Source organism: Peromyscus maniculatus, chromosome 9, assembly GCF_049852395.1.
Source record: "Peromyscus maniculatus bairdii isolate BWxNUB_F1_BW_parent chromosome 9, HU_Pman_BW_mat_3.1, whole genome shotgun sequence".
Classification (NCBI taxonomy): domain Eukaryota; kingdom Metazoa; phylum Chordata; class Mammalia; order Rodentia; family Cricetidae; genus Peromyscus; species Peromyscus maniculatus.
This window is the reverse complement of record NC_134860.1, coordinates 85,334,097-85,350,020: the sequence shown is the minus strand read 5'-3', so window position 1 is coordinate 85,350,020 and position 15,924 is coordinate 85,334,097. Positions and strand designations below refer to the sequence as shown.

The following is a 15,924-nucleotide window of genomic DNA, read 5'->3' as shown; positions in this document are numbered from 1 at the left end:
TATATATATATATATATATATATATATATATATATATATATAATAAATAGGCGATTTCTCCTAAGTGTCCCTTCAGTGGACACAATTTGCCTTACTGCATATGTAGCTAAAACTAGTACAGGCTGGATCGGTGTGCTGCCCCTAAGATCAGGATATGCTTAGGAATGTGTTTGTCTACAAAAGGGGAATTACTAAGGGTTGCTATGGAGTTCTAAGTCAGAGTGATCTGACTGCTTTGTAGAGAAGTGAGCTTATAGCTCAAGCCAGCGGGGTCCTAAGTTGCTAAGTGACCCCTGTGCATTCTTGCCTCGATCACCTGAAATCTGTGGGTTTATTTATTTTTTTGTTCTTACCGAGTTATCCTCAGGGCTTAGGACAGTGTTCACACAAAGTAGGCATTTGTTGAGTTTAAAAACAAAGTAGTAAATTAATAAGCGTTTTGAATCCTATTGGTCTCAATTTTACTTGGGAAAAAAGTGAATCAATGTCCTTCTTCCACACCGCACGGAAGTAATATAGGACTCAAAATAGTCATTCACCCTCTCTACTAACCTTCTCTCTGTCTTTCATTTAATTTAAGGTTTTACAAATATATATACTTGGATGATTTTATATCCCTTATTAATAAGAGGAGTACTGGTCATTATAATTAATAAAATCAAAGACTTCTCAGACCCAAAATAATTAATTTCTTTCTTGCTCATGTAACAGACCTAAACAAGAACAGCATATTTTTTGATGGAGACATAAAAAAGCCAGTTTGCACAAGTTCTATTATCTTTATCACAAAGTTATCTCCAGACCACCTAGCTAGAGAGAAAGAGACTGAGGGTGAGTATGATCATTCTAGTTTTGTTTATGAGATAATATACCCTGACAAGAGCAACTTAAGGAGTTTACTCAGCTGACAATTCTGTCACAGCCCATCACTGCAGAGAAGTCACAGGGGGAACTTGAACTGCCTAGTCACATCACAATCCACAGTCAAGAACAAACAAAGAGTAACTGCATGAATGCTCACTTGTGCTCAGCTTCATCTCTACATTTATATGGCCAAGACCTAACCCCAGGAAATGGTACTGCCCACAGTGAGCAGATCTTCTCACTTCAACTCATATAACTAAGACAGTCCCTCACAAACATATCTACAAGCCAACTGGATCTAGACAATTCTCATTGAAACTCCCTTCCCAATAATTCCAGACTATGTTGGGTTAAAACTAACCACCATAGTGATAGAAGGTTTTTGTGAGTTATGACTGAGAATGAGGTATACCAATTCCAATCACATTCCCTTTGCTGAAATCCAACCCATGGCTGTATCCAACTACAGGGAGCTCCTTGAAAAGTTAGTCTAGAGCTGAACAAATATGTCCCTCCAAATGCTCTATAACATGTAGAGAGATATGCATAGAGGTTGGAAGTGTTTCTGCTACATGCTTCTTTATCAGAAACATGAGAGCCAAGAAAACATGGAACCATGGTAGGCTATTCTTGACAAAACTGTCAAGCTCAAGTGACATAAAAGTCACCTTCAAGATATAAGCAGATGAGTAAATAGAGACTTGAGATGACTAAATATTATTAACTTTTATGTGTTTGGTAAATAATTTTGAAAGTAAATGTTATTTAAAATATCATCTAGGAGCCATTTAAGTGTCACAATTCAGTTGAGAACAAAATTTCTCATTGACACCTAGGAAACTAATAAGATTGAATTGTTTCTCTCCTGGAGTAGAACAGATGATCTGGGCATCAATTCCACCTTGCATTAGTGAAGAATTCAGTATAAAACCATCTTTAATATGGTAGTAAGTCTAGAAGCATTTATGTACCATAATCATGACCTTAATCATATTCTTCTCCACCCCTTCCAAAATTCTAATTATGATCACAGCAGAAACTTAGTCTAAAAATAAAATCCAACGCATCTCACAAAAATAGTTTCTAAGTTTTCATGGCATGAATCTCTGACTTTGGGCCTTCTCTTTTCCCTGTTCAAAGAGAGCTGAATGTATTCAATGGGACAATTGAACTCCTTCTAAATGGTCGGTCATCTAGAGGGTACACATACTACACAGCTCCACCCACTGAACAAAGGTGACAGAGCAGTTACCACAGAAGCAGTATGAGGAAAACTTTTTGTAATAATAAATGGTGAAAATTTAAGATTTTTATCTAGAAACAAATTAAAGGTTGAGATCATTGAGACTTCTTTATAAATAGCACCACAGTCTCTCTCATTTCAGATAAACTGATGAAACCCAGGAAAACTCTCACCTCTTTGTACAACACCATCACTCACCACCCCTGATGTATCCCCTACTCACTCACTTGAATTATATGCATGTTCTTCTGAATTCATAACAGCAAGAAATCTATACATGAACTCTAACATCATGTGAACTTAATACAACATAGGTTTGAGTTCAATTAAGAACATAATTAAGTTCAATTAAAAGCAAAAAGATTGGAGAGGTGAGAGAAGAGTATGTTAAACAGAGATAACAATATCTTTTTTTTTTGAGATAACAATATCTTATCCACAGAACTTTTATGCAATTTAACTAGTGATTAATAGCAGAGTTTGGGAGTAGAGAAAAAATAAAATTAACTAAAAATCAATCTAAAATAACAAGAGCCGCTTTAGATGAACCTTAACTCCATTGAAAAATGTGACTCCATACAAAGCCCAATAGCTCCTGAATAGCATGAGTAAACCCTACTCTTGGGAGAGAAGATTGGAGACTCAGGGCTGACCTGAAGTGCATTTGATATTTTGTAATTTGAAAGAAACATATGATGTATCACCATTCAGATGAACTATGCAGTGAATGGCAAGTGTTTCCAGACAGACAACCACATCCTGTGGATTTATTTTCACTTGTGAGGCAGCATCTACTGCCACTAGGTTTCCTGGATACACTCTTGGGACTCTGCACCAGCCACTCAATAATGCTGCCTGCCCCTTTCCACATAACACATTATGGTGACAAGCAAAGCTAATCCCCATAAGATAGCAGCACTATAAAGCTGGAGACCTGTTCCTCCTCTCCATATTTACAGTTTTGTTCCCTGGGAAAACATGGCATGACACTCATTCTCATTAGCCTCTCAGGGAAAAAATATATCATCCCATAACCCTGCCCTTCTCTGCTTTTCATTTCCTATACAAGCATTATGCCCAGAGAGCCCCGAAAAGTATGGGGAGTACAAGCAAGAAAACACTCCTGCTCTAAATCTTAGTGTTGTTTTGATTAGAGGGACTTTAATTTGCAGTGTGAGACATTATTAAATGTCCTTTATAAACTAATTATTGAAATCAACAAAATTAGTTAGGTAATTCAGTATGCTTGTTACTTTTAAAAACTTGTACACAATAGATATATGATACTTCCCCCATAAACTCTAATTACAGTAATTATAATGCTGAGTGAAAACAAGCTTTGTTTTATAAATGCCTAATAAAAGTGAACATCAAAGCATTCCAAATGAACATACTGGGTATTGGGTAAGCAACAAGTCTCTTTGTCAGGTTATTTAATGGAGTCAAGAAAAACAACCTTCCTCAAGTTATTTCTTTTGGCCTTAATGATTCTACCTGGCTGCAAACATTTAAAACTAAACTTATATTTTAAACTGGGGTGGGGGGCAAAACAGAATAAGCTGATGTCTGTGTTTATAGACCAAACTAATTTTGTTTAATTATCTTTCACAAGGCTAATCAAATAAAGTCACTGTTTTATGTCATGAGACACCTTCTCCATCTGTATAAAAACTGGCTTGGGTTAAGTGGGGGAAGAATAGAAGAAGTAGATTGGTGGTTGTTTATAAGCTAACTTGAAGAATACTGCAAGGTACTGGCAGTTATATAACACCTTGTATAAGCAGTATACTAGAAAAGAGAGATTATAAAAAAGTTAAATACAAGAAAATAAAGGATAACGTGCAATAATAATAATAAAAACTTCTGTTTAAATGACAGTATTATCACTTGTGCTATGATTACATGTCAAAGATATCAGTGATAATGGGACAGGGCTTAAAGACACAGATCCAAGATGCTACTGGCAGCAGCTTGAGGACTTCTTCACAGAGCTCAACTCCAATGAAGCCAGGGTTCTTGACTTTGTCACAGAAGAGGATTTCAGGAGGAACCTGAATAACGCACATCTACTATTTACTGAGGTTGTTTATTTGCTTTTTTGTTTTTGAGACAGGATCTCAATGTGTAGCTCTGGAACTCACTATTCAGACCAGGTTTGTATTCTGGATCTCACAATCTTTCCAACCCTGTTTCTGAGATGTTCTTTGTGCCACAGAGTCAGGAGCTTTGATATAAATGTATGGATTGAGGCAGGGCCCCCAATATCCACTGATCTCTGAATTGTGTCTGGTTGTATTTTTCTGCAATGGTCTCCATATGCTGTAGAGAGAAGCTTCTTTGGTGGTAACTACATTTAGCTATGGGTATAAGGATAGGCTTTAGAATGTAGAAAGGAATTATGCTGACCTAGCAAAGTTGTGGTAGGAGATTCTCTTCCAAGTTCCATGACTACACCATCCCTGGAAATTTTGGCTAGGTTTGGTAGAGGCCAATATTTCCCTCCTGTTGAGTGGACCTTAAATCTAATTAGACAGTTGTTGGTTACTACCAATATGTGAGTGCTACTGATCACACCTTTAGAGATGTCTTGTCATGCTGATCATTTTACTGTTGTAAAACTGGTTGTTTTTCCCTCTTTTGGGGCCCTGCCACCCAGCTCCCAAATAAATCACACATGGAGGCTTATTCTTAATTATGAGTGCCCAGCATTAGCTTGGCTTAGTTTCTAGTTATCTTTTCTTAACTAATTCCAGCTACCTTTTGCTTCTCAGCTTTTCCCATTCTCTTACTTCCATAAATCTTACTCTTACTCTGCAGCTTGCTGGTTGTGTAGCTGGGTGACTGGCCCCTGGAGTCCTCCTCCTTCTCTGGCTTCTTCTTTCTCTTTTCTCGGGTTTCTCCCTCTATATATTATCTCTGCCTGCCAGCCCCTCCTATCTTTCTCCTCCCTTGTTATTGGCTGGTTTTTTATTAGATCATCAGGTGTTTAACATTGGCACAGTAACACAGCTTCCACGGAGTTAAACAAATGCAACATAAACAAATGTAACACACCTTAAAATAATATTCCCCAACAGCTTACATAGTATTTTCTGGTACCATGAAAGGTAGACCACAGGAAGGAGGTTTTCAGGTTAGAGCCAACTCAAATTAAAGATCTCCCAAGGAAGGGGAAATAGAATACAGGGATGGTCTGTATGTCAAATTACTCTGATTGGTCAATAAATAAAACACTGATTGGCCAGTGGCTAGGCAGGAAGAATAGGTGGGACTAACAGAGAGGAGAAAACAAAGAACAGGAAGGCAGAAGGAGTCACTGCCAGCCGCCGCCATGACAAGCAGCATGCGAAGATGCTGGTAAGCCATGAGCCACGTGGCAAGGTATAGATTTATGGAAATTGATTAATGTAAGCTATAAGAACAGTTAGCAAGAAGCCTGCCACAGCCATACAGTCTGTAAGCAATATAAGTCTCTGTGTTTACTTGGTTGGGTCTGAGCAGCTGTGGGACTGATGAGTGATAGAGATTTGTCCTGACTGTGGGCAAGGCAGGAAAACTCTAGCTACAATACAGTTTTATAAAGAGGGACCAAAGAAACTAAAATAGGAAGATTAAATGTGTTCGGGTATGGAAGGGCAGAGTAAAAGAGAGAATATGGAGAGGACCAAATAACATTAAATGTCCTTTAGAAAGCTATATGGAAACATAACTTCTATAGAAGCTTCCAAAAATATATTTATATGTAAAATAAATTGAAATGGAGTTGCCATATTATGGGGAGACAATACCTCTTAGAAATCATGTTACCTAACAAAACCATCAATACTAGGAATGAGTAACATCTTGTTGAGTCATTGGCCAAGGAGACTTCATATACTCCCCCCCCCCAAAAAAAAAATTTAGGCTATTTCCAAGGCTACTGGTTATTCTCCACAACCTGATGGTAAGACCCTATTGCTGAAGATTCCTGTTACTTCAATGAACACTAAGAAATTAAGCTGGTGTCAACAAGAAACTTTATGCCTATTGACTAACATTAATTATGCTTGAAGGTACTTTTCATGCTACTATCAATATCACCCAACTACAAACCTGTGACCTATCACCCAACATGCCTGCAATATATACTAATGCAATAGTGGCCAATGTTATTCCTATAACATGGGATTAACTGAACATTTTGTCATTAGATTTTAGACCCACTCCATGAAATGGAAACCATATGTGACACTGTTAAAGTTGCCAAGAACCTAAGAGTAGTAAAGTCTTGGGACTAGGGGAAAACCTACTTCTATTATTCTGCTAAAGGAATATAGCAATAAAATTATCCCTAATGACATATTGCTATCCTTGTAGACCAATGACTTGCTCAACCCTCATCAGAGAAGCTTCTTCTTGCAGTAGATGATAATTAACACAGAGATCCACAACTGGACAATCTTAGAGAGTGAAAAAAAACTTTGGAGCACTCATTCCTAAGTGGGAAGTCTTCATCAAACCCATCCTCTCAAGATTCAGCGATCTATGCAGAAAAGGAGTTGGAAAGATTGAAAGAGTCAGAGGTGGTGGAGGAAACACCTCCAGGGAAACAGCATCTTCCAGACATAACAGGACTGATATAAATATAAACTCACAGAGACTGTAGCAGCTTGCACAAGATTCAAACCACACAAAATCACAGCATTGGGAAGGGGAAGCGGATACAAAGTCCCATCCTTAGCCAAAAGGCTATTTGCAATTGATACCTGCTCAGAAAAGAAATATCCATTTTCCCCAACAGAGTATTTCTGGGTCTATCAACCACACTCTGAGGCTGATCCCACACCCAGGAGCAGTTGGGAAACACAAAATGAACTCCATGTTTTTACAAATATGTCTTTTACTTCGATTTAGTGGGGGGTTTTTCTTTGTTTGTTTGTTTGTTTTATTGGATTTTTTAACTTTTGTTTTGTTGGGGTTTATTTTGAGAAAGAGAGAGAGAGAGAGAGAGAGAGAGAGAGAGAGAGAGAGAGAGAGAGAGAGATTATGAAGTCACTAAGTTGGGTGGGTAGAAAGGTAGAGAAGAACTTGGAGATGTTGAAGGATGGAAAAATAAGATCGAAATATATTGTATGAAAAATAATTAAAACAATAAATGAAACAAATAATCAAAAGAGAGAGAATACTTTTTAAAAAAGAGACTAAGATGTTTATTTGCCTTTTCCTATTAAAATAAATACGGCCCCTTGGTGGATGGGCTGACCCATCTTGAGGAAAAGATATACAAAACACGATTAACAGTTTGTCAAGTAATGTCCAAAGACTACAAGAAGCATGCTAGTATACTGGCCAACCTTATGAGGTTTCTACTGATTAAAGATAGGAATATGTGCCATCAATAAAGACAATAATTTCTCATGGATGAAAAAAAACTAACCAGTGCTTCTACATCTACTAATTCATGATATTTAATTTTTTAATTAATCTTTTATAAAACTTTAAATTAAAAATAAATCAAGTACTTAGTCTCTGTAAACATAACCCTGAATAAGTAAATAATAGATGTGGAAAAGGGGTATAGACTGCCCTAGAGTACAATAGTGGCATAAATATTATAGGAATTACCAACTTCTTTCTGATTAGACTTCAGGCCCCATTCCACAAGAGGAAACATATGCTTTATACTGTAAATCTGGCCAACAGCTCATGGATGGGCTGCTCCCAGGCCCCAAAAATGGATCTAAATAGTATTCTGCTAAATGGACACAGCAGCAAGCTGCCCTCTAACTTTATACCTCAATCCCTATGGATTGGCACAGTTGTCAGACCTCACCAGAGGTTATTTTTGAAGTGGATGGTGCTAATCACAGAAATTCACAACTGATCATTATGCAGAAAATAAGTGTCACTGACATGCTCTAGCACAAATGAGACTTCTCTATCATCCATTATCTGAAAGATTCATGAACCATCACAGAAGAGGGAGAAAAAGGTTGTTAAAGCCAGAGGTTGAGGAGGACCAGAGCAAGAGTTCATCTTCTTCTAAACATGGCAGAATCACTGCACACATGACCCACAGTGGCTGTTGTCACCTGCACAAGGTCATCCAGTCAATATTCCAGCATGGAATGGGTAGGGACTCACAAGTTCTGACTGCTATGGAGCTATGGACAGTTGATGGCTTCTTGAGGAAGAGGAGTCAGTTTTCCTTAAGGGTATGGCTCCTGCTAGGTGGACCACACTCCAGTGGATGGTCCCACACTCATGAGTATATGGGCAGCACATATTGAACTGCATGGTTATTTTAAAAACTTTAAAAGAGTACATGAAGTTGAGGGAGTGGTGAGCTGGGGGTAGATGTGGAACAAGTTGTGTGTAGTGAGAAGTGAATATGGACAAAATAAATAATATGAAATTCTCAAAGAATTAACAAATAAAAACTATCTTAAAATATCACAGATAGTGATTCTTTTAAGTAACAGACTTTCTATTTACCATGGCTCCCCCGCCAATAAATTAGTAGATCTGTATTTTGAGAGCTAATATCTGCTAACAAAAGCACAGGCAGTTATTTTGGGTTTCCTATACTTTTGTGAAAACATCAGCCCTCTAGATTAAATTGCTGTGTTTCAGGAAACAGAAAGTAAAGAAGAACATGAGAATTTAGACAGGAGAACCCAGTTAACAAAATCAAGACAATAGGAAATGAAAGCTTAGATTGCCTGAGCTCTTGATTGAGAAAACTGTAAGGAAAAGAAAGACATGAGATGTCATATGTGACTGTGAATCTAAACACATCAGTATTCTTATGGAAAAGGCTAAGGCATAACACACAGGGACACAATCTTAGGTGGCAAATTTGTAAATAAAACACAAGGATGCTATTTCTATAAAATTCAGAAGAGCATTTACTTTGATAGGCATCTTTGCAACCCTGAGGTATTTCAGAGGTGCCTGACAAATCACTATCTCTTGTCCTAGGTGATAATTATAAAAGTAATTTCTTTGTTTTAAAAAAAATTGATTAGCTCTAGCTATCAGAAGAATAAAATTGGAAGTATATAAAAGCAGCAGCAGACTCACAGCTGTCAGAAGACGTTAGGAGCTGTATGTAGATTCTGACACCAGAAGGGATGGAACTGAGACTCAAAGCTCACCTTCCACCTCTAGTGAAGCCCTAATTAATACTGAGGTGAAGCCCAGCAGCGGGCCTTGAGCAGAAAGTGCCCTCTCTGCCCTATCTCTGTTTGTTTCAGTTTTTGGTCACAGCATATCTTGAAAGATTGGGTTACTGTCTATGCTAGGATCAAGGAAAAGAAAATTTGTCCTAGGGAAATTATACTTTAAATTGACATGAAGAAAAACATTAGCCTCGATGTTCCATCATGTCATGTAAAAACAACAAGAGGCTGGAACTGAAATGTTTTAAAGCACTTTATTCTTTGGGGCTTTTTTCTTTATGGATTCCTAACTTACACAACTATAAAATACTTTCCATGACAACATATTGTTATGTATTCTATTACAATATATGAAAATATGGTTTGATGAAATGACTATTTCAAAGCCTGAAGCAAATGCAAATGCAAATGCTTAACTCAAGACAGGAAAAGATGAAAGGGGAGGAGACTAAATTACTTGAGCGGAATTTTTATTTAAAAAAAAATGCTATTTCCTTTTTGCTGGTCCCCACTGTTTTTCCTGAATACTAAACCTTATATTATGGAAGGAAGCTGTTGTGTCACTGACAAGACAATATGTCCTCTATGAACCCACAGAGTCCTAGGAGGCCTTTTCATCATCCTGCATTTCAAACTCTAGATCAAGAAGAGGAAGAAAATAGAATATACCACCTGTCTAGGTCAGAAAGAAGATCAAACAAAATTTAGTAAGTTTGGGTATTCATTTACTTTGGGCAGAAGTGAAAGGAGACCAGGGGGTCAGAAATCTGAGAGCCTTCCCAAAAACAAGTTCCACTTCTACTTAGGTCCTGAGACCTCAGTCCTGGCTCACAATGTCTCTCTTGACATGAGAGAATTGTCTCCAGAGGCCTCCATGCCCTCTCCCCTGCTCGCCTCTGGTTCACTCATCCCACTCATTGTTCCTTGTTCTCCCAACTAGCTAGCACAGAGAGGGTTTCAGTCATTCATTTCCTTCCTGGTGCTTTGGGTAATAGATAGAAAATGCACTTTGCTTTTTCCATGGTGATCCAGACTCTATGGAGAAAACAACCAAGTCATGTTGTGATGAGAAATACAACTCCACTCAGATACCCTCTCAACATTATTTTGTTGAAGGAGTAGCTCATTCGTCTCCAGCTTTGAGTTACATTAAATCCGAAGTTAGTGCCTTAGCCTTGAGATCTGGGAAGAGGTGTGGGGTATCACAAAGCTAATGAGCCCTTTGTGTATATGATATATATACTGTAGCATATGTATTTCTAAAATACATTACCATGCCTTAATAAATCCCTAGGAAAAACATAAAAAAGGAGACTACACAGGGAAAAGAGTGGGAAAAGAATGGTCTACTCTGAGGTACAGCAAAGTTGATTTTAACAGCTGAACTTTAACAAGCACAGTTTTACCCAGATTCCAAGCTGATGCAGACTCCAAACTCTCCATGGAGAATCACGTGCGCACACGCCTACAGAGACAGTCTTAGCAATCCAGAAAGAACGAAGATACAACCAGGATTAAAACTAAGCTTTCTGAAGCTTGGTTTAATCTTCTTGAGATTTTTTTCTATGTTAAAAAATGTTTTCCTAAAGTATTTGTTAAAAGAAGGGAGAAGGGTTTCTTTATATTGTCACAGAACTAGTGTGTTTGGAGTATCCTATTTTCTATGAGGCACACTGGAAGGTGCTGGGGTGTTCTAGTTTGTGCTACCCTTGCTATAAAAGATATCACAATCAAAAACAAAATGGAGAGAAAGGTATTTATTTCATGGTACAGGTTACAGTCCATCATCAAAGGACTTTGGGGTAGAAACCAAAAAGAAACACTGCTCACTGACCTACTCCCAGGCTTACATTCCGCTATCTCACTTCAGCAAGTCAACATGCCTGGGAATGGTCCAAGATGGACTGGGCCTTACTACAGCAGTTAGCAATCAAGAAAATGTCCCCATAGATACACTAGACATAACCCCAGGCTAATCTGATGGAGACAGTCTTTCAATTGAGGTACTTTCTTCTCAGGTGTCTCAAGGTTGAATCCAAGATTAGCCATTGCATAGGAACAGGAATATAAGATGTGGGTACAGTCTTCAATACACCCACAGTCTCAGGACAAGACTACTAAGCACTCTAAGACACACACTAATGCAAGTACTACAAGAAAGAATTTAAGCAGTTAGGTTCTGAGAAAAAGATAGGTAGCTTGCTGTTGGAAAGGAACTTTTTGACCTAGGTACAAACAGGAGTGTTTGGTAGTAATGGGCAGAATGGAGAAGGACCAAAAGTCATTTTGTGTACTTAGAAAAGCTTTGAGCACTGGCATTTGTAGAGTTGCCGAGCAATGTTTCAGTCTGGAAAACAGAGATTCCATCAAGAAGAGCCTTGAGAATCTCCAGTGCATGCTCACTCCTGCAGAAAGGAAGGGGTGATTATATCTGTAGTGTATTGTTCTGGTGGTAGCATAGAGAATGGTTAAGAAGAGCAAAGCTAGATTCCCAAGACCATTTTCCAGGCTGCCATAGTGTCTGTGTTGGTTATTCTCTAGGTAAAAAGATAAAAGCAGTAGCATGGATGTGCCAGAGAACCTGAAGGAAAAGAACACATGAAAGAAAAGGGTCAAAGCCAGCCAGCACAATTGTGTTCCTTTTCTTTTCTTTGAAACTATACTTAAGATATTCTCATAATCTGAAAAGCAAATAACACATCTCACATTAAAGCGTGCTGCACATAAACTTTTGGTTTATTGGTTAATGTCAAAGACTAAAAAGTAAATCGAAGTTTAAAGAGCATGTATTGTTAAACAAGTCCCCAAAGCTTTTCTATACAAATACATCTTCCTGACTGGCTATAGAATAGGAAGCCTTGGTTTAAAGGTTGATTTCAATACCTTTTAAACATCTACAAGTAATAGACTTTACATTTGTGAAATCCTAATAATTATTCTTCTACCAAAAGGGATTTGGAGGATCAAATGAGTTAGTTCATAAGGAAAGTGTCCCTTCATGGAACAAAATGTTGATCTACTTTGATTTTGTTTTTAATTAACATATAATTGTGCATATTTATGCAGTGCCACATGATATTTAGATCCATGTGTACATTGTTTCTTGATCAAATCATAGTAGGCAGTACACCTCTCCCTCTGTACATTTGTCATTTCTTTGTGGTGTAAACATTCAGAGGTTTTTCTTCCACCTAGGTTGAAACACATAATACAGTTGTATTAACTTTAGTCACCTTTCTGTGCTACAAAATGTCACAATTTAGCCCTTAAATCCAGCTGTAATTTTGTACCAACTGACCAATATCTAACCATCATCCCCAGGCCCTGCCCAGCCTCTTATAGCCACAGATGAGTGAGATCATACAAGAAATGCCAGATTTAAGCCAATTATATTCATCTTTCTATTAGCAAAAAAAGAAGATCCCATTTTATCTTTTCCAAACTATAGAAAAAGAAAGCACCATTTTTTTTCTGAAATGAAATGTCTGTGTTAACTACTTTTATGTCAACTTGACACAATCTAGAGTCATTTGGGAAAAGAGAGTCTCAATTGAGAAAAATGACCCCAACAGATTGCCTTGGGGTTAAGCATGTAGTGCATAGTTTTTGAATAATGATTTGTTTAAGAGGACCCGGCTCACTGTGGCCAGTGCCACTCCTGGGCTAAGGGTCCTGCATGCTATGAGAAAGTAGAGTAAACAAGCCATGATGAGGAAACGGAATAAAAAGCAATCCTCCATGTCCTCTGCATCAACTCCTGCCTCAAGGTTCCTGCTATGAGTTCATATTCTGGCTTTGCTGAACGATGGATGGACTTAGAAACTTAAAGATGAAATAACTGCCTTCCTCCCAAGTTACTTTTATTGCAGTAACAAAAATCCTAACCAAAACAAGCCTTTTCCTCTTCACATTCCTTTGGGCCATGGTGTTTTAATCATAGCAACATAAACTCTAACTAGAAAATTCTACACTACCTCCTGGTTAAGGATGGTAGTTACCTTGATAGAGTCCCATTCTAAGCATGGTTCATGGGTTATCTTTAATTTTCACAATAGTAGCCATTTATGCCACAAGCCTGGGACTCCAAGCCAGCTTGTCTGGTGCGCCTGTCTATCAGATCTGAATCAGCCTACTGACAGACTCTTACTAATAATCATTGTGATGTTATTTGTGGAAATGTTTATACAGATATAAAAGATAAATGTAATCTTTTATTTAAAAACAGTGAGTAATGGGAGGCTATAAAGAGATGAAGAAGGAAAACAAAGAAAGAAGATAAAAGGCCTCACGAAATTAAAATGAAACAATTTTAACGAAACTATTTTAGTTGGAGTTTTTATTGCTGTAAAGAGACACCATGACAATAGTAACTCTATTAAATGAAAACATTTAATTGGGCATGGCTCACATATAATTTCAGAGGTTCAGTCCATTATCATCATGGCGGGGAGCATAGCGGCACATAGGCAGACATGGTGCTAGAGAAGTAGCTCAGAGTCCTACATCTTGCAGTCAACAGGAAATTGACTGAGACACTGGGTAGTATCCTGAGCATAGGAAACCTCAGAGCCTTCCCCCACAGATACATACTTCCCCCAATAAGGCTATACCAACTCCAACAAAGCCACACCTCCTAATAGTGCCACTCCCTATGAGATTTGGAGGTCAATTGCATTCAAACTACCACAGCAACTAAACAAATTAACAGGAAAACAGTATAAATTAGAAGACATAATCTGTTTGGAATAAAAAGAAATTGATTTCACTGCTAATTTGTCAATTCATAAAGAACACATGAAAAAATTTAAAAAGCTTGGAACAGAGGAACAGTCTAAGTAAGTGAAGTGTATAATGAGTTACTGAAACATATTTAAATCTGAAACAAATGAAAATGTACAAGAGTACAATGTAAACAGATCCATGAACTACCAAGAAGTAAGTGCACATAGAATTTAGTATATAAGAAAGATGGCATTTATATGACAAAGAAATAAATTAATCACAAATTATCTCATGATTTAGATACCAGTAAGGAAAACTGCAATTGAATTGTCCTACCCCTTACAGCATAGCAAATCCAAGATAACACAAGGATTTAGCTGTAAAAGACAAATCAAAAAGAAACATAGAGGCAATTTTTCATAATCTCACAGTAGAAAAATAACTTCTTCTAAAATCTGACCCAAACAAGAAAATAAAACCAGTGACAGTACAAGAAAGAAGGTAGATTAAACTACAGTGTTTTAAATTTAATACACAGAAACATTTACCATAATTTAAATCAAAAGACAAATAAAAAAGCTGGCCACAAATACAACAAATAAGTAGGCAATTCTTTAATATATAAAAATCTTTTCTAAATCAGCAAGAGATACCTACTAACATAATAGCCAACTAAAACATGAAACATCAAAAGAGATTACAATGGAATTTATGTGATTAAATCTATGTAGAGATATTAACATTGCTAACTGAGCAGCCATGCGGCAGAATAAGCACTAAAACAGTTCAAAATGAAAGTGCAAACCAAGCTTTTAGTTGCTTAATACAATAATAGAATCAAGAGTCTAAGCTGGAGCAAGCTCCAGCCCCTTACAACAGTTTTCTCCCATAGAACAGTAAGGACAATGGATCTGCACAGTGGACCCAAGCAAAATGCCTTATAGATCCAGGACTGTACAAGGCAAGTTAGAAAGTACGATGCTATGGTCAGTAAACCCAGCAATGGCAATGCCTTAACACGACAGGGGTTTCTCATTGACTTAAGTGTCTAACAATGAGCCAGGTGTTCCTCCATAGCACCGAAAGGTCATTTGCCACACTAGCCACACTACATAGGTAGCAAAAACGCATCCTCTCTTATCAGGCATCACTGGTCATTTGAGTGACATGAGTCCTCTGAGATACTGAGACCAGTTCAGCCATGTTTACATTCCTTTAGGAGATCACATGGCTGGAAGATTGAGTACCTCTGCTTCCCCAACACAGTCTTGAGGGGACCAGCTGGGCCTCTGCCAGGGAACACTGCTTCCAATTATCACAGAGATGCAGAGGAGAAATCTGGCTCTTGAGAAGCATACTATATCATGGCTTGGGCCACTCCAGGATCATCATACATGATGAAAAAAAAAAAAACAATAATGAATAATGAAATGGAGTAAACTTAGTTGTGTAGTCTTTACACTCTACCAGAAGGGTTCTTGTGTACTTTCAGTTTTAATTGTCTCTATTCATTTATTAATTTGGTCCCTGTCACTGGGGGAAAAGGAACATTTTTTGATCTTTAGGTGAAAACTTCTTTAGAATAACGTATTAGCCTTTTTTCCCCATTACTAAGGGCCTGAGGATACATCTCAGTAGTAGAGTACTTACTTACCTGGATACATGAAACCTGGGTTAAATCCTCATTACTGAAAAAAAAAAAATAGCGAATTAATTAAAAGCTGGTTACTTCTACTTTTAAAAACAGGCATACCAGATGGAAACGAAACATAAATATCAGCCATTGGATCCTATTTTTCTTGCTCTGCTTCCAAGCTCTTGTCTTTTATGTTTCCCTTGAACTTGGCAGAGCTGTCCTTGCCAAAGGGCTGTGAGCAGAAGTGTATCATGTCAAGACCAAAGCAATTAGAAAGCACTGTGCAGCGTTTACCTCCT

The 15,924-nt window shown here is 37.7% G+C and overlaps 1 long non-coding RNA gene across 2 annotated transcripts in view; it reads right to left on the bottom strand.

The window, feature by feature from the left end:
• The window catches only part of LOC143267193 (uncharacterized), a 38,844-nt gene extending 23,167 nt beyond the window's left edge, over window positions 1-15,677 (bottom strand). Inside the window, exon 1 of one of the 2 annotated variants that reach the window (XR_013042110.1) lies at window positions 15,644-15,677. This is a non-coding gene — a long non-coding RNA (uncharacterized LOC143267193). The other variant, XR_013042109.1, reaches the window with a different exon arrangement.
• Between the last annotated feature and the right edge of the window lie 247 nt (window positions 15,678-15,924).